The sequence below is a fragment of the Vicia villosa genome, linkage group LG2 (genome assembly GCF_029867415.1).
Source record: "Vicia villosa cultivar HV-30 ecotype Madison, WI linkage group LG2, Vvil1.0, whole genome shotgun sequence".
Taxonomy (NCBI): Eukaryota; Viridiplantae; Streptophyta; class Magnoliopsida; order Fabales; family Fabaceae; genus Vicia; species Vicia villosa.
Genome location: NC_081181.1, coordinates 66,105,370 through 66,110,080, shown reverse-complemented (window position 1 = coordinate 66,110,080; position 4,711 = coordinate 66,105,370).

Below are 4,711 nucleotides of genomic sequence, written 5' to 3'. Positions count from 1 at the left end.
GATTACATAGGTTGCATGTTATGCGTAATATTAAATATTCTAATTCAATAACTCTTGTCTTTTCTTTTATGATTGATTATGAATATAATGATGAGACAAGATATGAAATGTGTGATGTCTAATGTTTCGATTAAACATTCAGATTGGATTGTCTTATAAGACTTTACGCTTGTTATGCGTGTGTATGCTTGAATCTAAGCGGGCCAGGGGCTAGGTTGGGAACATGAATTCGACCTTCTGGTCAATGGAGTGTCCCGGACATTGTGGTCCATGATATAGCTTGATCTTGTGATCATTGGGGCTCACACCTGAGCTACTGTTGTAGTGTGTTTGTGAGGATCGCGTGGATTTTTACTCACTTGGTGTTAACACACTTGCGTGCTCGGTATGATGGGGTTATGTGGCCATGTAGGCTAATACATAATCGGTAACTCACCTCTAGTGAAGTTAACTAGACTAAGCACTAGGCTTTCGCGCGATGGGCTCATGCGTCAAGACAACGGTTCGGTACATGGTGTGAACACACGTGCGTAAAGGTGGTCATCGGGAAAATGATGCCATTTCGGCTAATGTCATCTCGCGGCCATATAGGCTTGTGAGAACTGTTAGGTGCCAAAATGTGTTTATATTTAGTTTAATTAATGGCACCTTTCGACCGTTTTTATCGGATTTTCGTACAATTCCCTGAAGTTTTAGATAATTATTTATAGTTTATAATATTAAGCTTTCATTTTATGTTAATACTGTGTTTTAGTTATGATTTTGTAGGTTTTAGCCAATTTTGGGGAAGTTTGGAGCTTGTTTTGAGCTTGACAAGAGAGTGCCTGGCAGAAGTTAGCGCGCGTCGCGCCCTGGGCAAGATATTTTGGAGCTTCAAAGCAGAGAGTTGCGCGCGTCACGCGCATGGGCGGTTTAAATTTCTTAAGTGTAATGGCGCGAAGCGCGCTGGAGGGCGCGACGCGCCCTGGACAGAAAATGGTTTTACTATATAAAGAGTAATTCTGATTTTTGGAAGGAGGACATTTATTCTTAAGAGCTCATAAACCCTAATCACTGTAGCAAACTAATAGTTGAAGATTGGAAGCTTTGATCGTCGATTAATCGCCTTTGATGCTTGTTGATCTTCATCCTTTACTTCTTGAGCAAGCTACCATTCTCATGGATAGCTAAATCTCTTTTGTATCAAGATAAGATGTAATCTTCCTAGCTTTTTGTATGTGTTCTTGTGAATATATTATGTATGAACAAGTGATGATCAATATAGATGGTTTAGTTTGTTTATTAAAGCTTTTTCTTTGGTATAAGTGTTTGAGACATCAATATTTGTATCTAGATCTAACTTTATCATCTATCAAACTATAAATTGCAGACATGGATTTAGCGTTTGATGTTTACTTAGTATCGGTTTTAAAACGTTATTTGTATTGTTTAAAGGATGGAGAAATCGTCGGTTAAACAATACGATAAATCTAACTATATCATTGCGGACACGGATGATATAGGCGTCGATACGTAATTATGTTGATCGTTACCATGTTCATATACGTATATTTATAAGGAGACATACAAATTTAGGTCGATGAAATCGAATCTTGATACATTTTCTTTAACTTAGAACTTTTATTAATTTACTCTTTGCTACTAAAAGAATTGAATGATCTTTTGCAAACCTAAAACTAAAGTAACATTAACTCAAGACAAAATAGGCTATAGAACGGCGGTGATATCGCAATAATCCCTGTGGATACGATAATAACGAAAAGTACACCACAATACTCTTTCAACAAAATGGCGCCGTTGCCGGGGATTGTTGTTTAGATATTGCAAGTATTGCAATAGTTTGTTTTGTATTGAGTCTTATAATTAATATCTTGTTTCTAAATTTATTTTCCTTGTGTTTGTTAATTTTCTTGGTTAGTTTTTCAGATTACAGTTTATGCGAGGACGTATACCTGCAGATCAACTCCTTTTTGATCCTGAGATTGAGAGGACTGCTCGTAGAGAGAATAGCAAAACTCGTAGGAGGAAACAACTAGCTAGGGAAAGAAGACAACAACAAGAGGCATCTTCTTTTTCAACTCCGGTTGAAAACTTAGTTGAGGGAGAAATGGCAGGAGAGATCCCTAATGTTCCAGCTCGAGGGCCTTGTGTTAATAGCCCTCGACTCAATGCCCAATTTGCTCGTGATCAAGCCAATGGAAGAAACTCCGAGATGAAGACGGGGTTACTTCAATTATTATACCAAAATCCGTTCACAGGGGCAGATCACGAGGATCCATTTACTCATCTAACAAAGTTCTACGAGATCGCCGGAACAATTGGTGCTCCGGAAGACCAAGAAGAACAGGTGTTCAGGAGACTTTTTCCTCATTCCTTAATTGGAAAAGCTAAGGAATGGTACCTTGATCAACCAAATAATGTCATGACAAATTGGAACGAGTTAGAAGAGAAGTTCTTGGATCGGTTCTTTCCTCACAATAGGTTCATGGAAGCGAAAACTTCTATTGCGGTGTTCTCTCAAGGTTCGAATGAATCTCTCAATGAAGCATGGGAGAGGTTCAAGTCCATGGTTAGAAAGTGCAAAGGTCATGGGTTTGATGAATTGTCTCAAATCCATATCTTTAGGAATGGACTCCAACCTCAACCAAAAACTCTTTTAGATGCTACCGCGGGTGGTTCGTTGATGTCAAAAACAGCTGCTGAAGCAATTGCTATCATTGATAGGATGGCTTTGAATGATCATCAAGGGCAACACAACCGTAGTGCATCGCAAAGAAAACCGGGAGTTCTTGAATTGAATACTAGTGATGCAATACTTGCTCAAAACAAGTTGTTGACACAACAAGTAGAATTGCTCACTCAACAAATGTCAAAACTCCCTCAACAAATCAAAGAGATAAATGGGAGCCCTTCTAAAAATCAACATGTGATGTGTTGTGAATTGTGTAGGGGTGACCATCAAACAGGTTTTTGTCCTCCACCGGGTGAAGAGGTGAATTATGTGTCTAATCCTAATCAAGGATATGGTGGGAGACAACAACAACAACCTTACAACAATAACCAAGGTTACCAACAAAGAGGTAATCAAGGTTATCAACAAGGATGGAGGCCGGAAGCGGGCCCATCGAATCGTCAAAATCCTTATCAAGGCGGTTACAATCAACAACCTCAACAAACAAAGCTTTCAATCGAGGACACTCTTAGCCAATTCATGCAATTGCAAATTGCAAGCCAAAAGAGTACGGATGCCGCAATAAAGAACCTTGAAAATCAAGTCGGGCAATTGTCAAAGCAACTTGCCGATCAAAACAAAGGTCCTTTTCCGGCTACTACACAAGAAAATCCTCGTGAGCATTGTAAGTCAATTCTAACTCGTAGCGGTAGAAATATTGATATGGGTGTAGGAGAGATAGTTGAGGAGGAAATTGTTGAGAGTGAAAAAGATAGGGTGATTGAAGTAGAAAAAAATGTTGAGGGTGATTTAGTTGAAAATGAGAAAGAAAAAGAATTAGTGGAAAAAGAAACTCTTGAGAAGGTTGTAGAAAAAGAGAGAAAAAAATTGAGTGTGAGTGAGAAGGGAAAGAAGAAGGTGGATGATTCTATACAAGTGAAGAAATTACCTTACCCTCCCGGTCCGTCAAAGAAAGAAGATGCAAAGCACTATGCTCGGTTCTTGGATATTTTTAGCAAGTTACAAATTAATGTTCCTTTTTCCGAGGCATTAGAGCAAATGCCGATGTATGCAAAATTCATCAAAGACATCATCACTAAGAAGAGAAGAGTCTTGGATCCGGAGGTAGTAACGGTGAGCTCTTGTTGTAATGCGTTAATTCAACGCACTACTCCGATAAAATCAAATGATCCTGGGCGGGTAACCTTACCGGTGTCTATTGGAAATGTTCACATAGGCAAAGGTTTGGTAGATACCGGTTCTAGCATTAATTTGATCCCATTGTCTATGGTGAGAAGATTAGGAATCAACGATTTGAAGCCGACAAGAATGACGTTATCATTAGCGGATAAATCCACAGCTCATCCTCATGGAGTTGCGGAAGACTTGCTTGTCAAGGTTGACAAATTTTGGTATCCTGTTGATTTTATTGTCATAGACATGGAAGAAGATCCTGAGATTCCATTGATCTTAGGAAGGCCTTTTATGAAGACGGCCCGAATGATGATAGATATTGATGATGGCTTAATGAAATTAAGGTACCAAGATGAAGAATTATGTCTTGATCTCTTTGAAGCCATCAAGCATCCTAGTGATGAGGATGATTGTTTTAGAATCGATGCTACCGAAAGGGCTATTATGAAAGTGGAGAATCAAATGCACTTGTCGAATCCTCTTGAGAAGACTTTAATGGAAGCTCTCGAAGTTCTCACCAAAGATCAAGAGAAGGAAATTGAAGATTGCTTGAGAAATTTAGAGGCTTGTGAGGAGATGAATCCATTTGAAACTCAAATTGAAGAGTTGAAGGATGAACCTAAAGTTGAAGAGCAAAAGGTGGAGTTGAATGTGTTACCATCTCACTTGAAATACGTGTTTCTCGGTGACAATTCTACTAAGCCGGTTATCATTAATAGTGGTTTGTCTAACAAGGAAGAGCATCAATTGAAGGAAGTGTTGACAAAGAATCAAGAAGCAATAGGATGGGTTTTATCCGACTTGAAGATGATTTTCGGCCCGTGGCACAACCTCAAAGGCGATTGA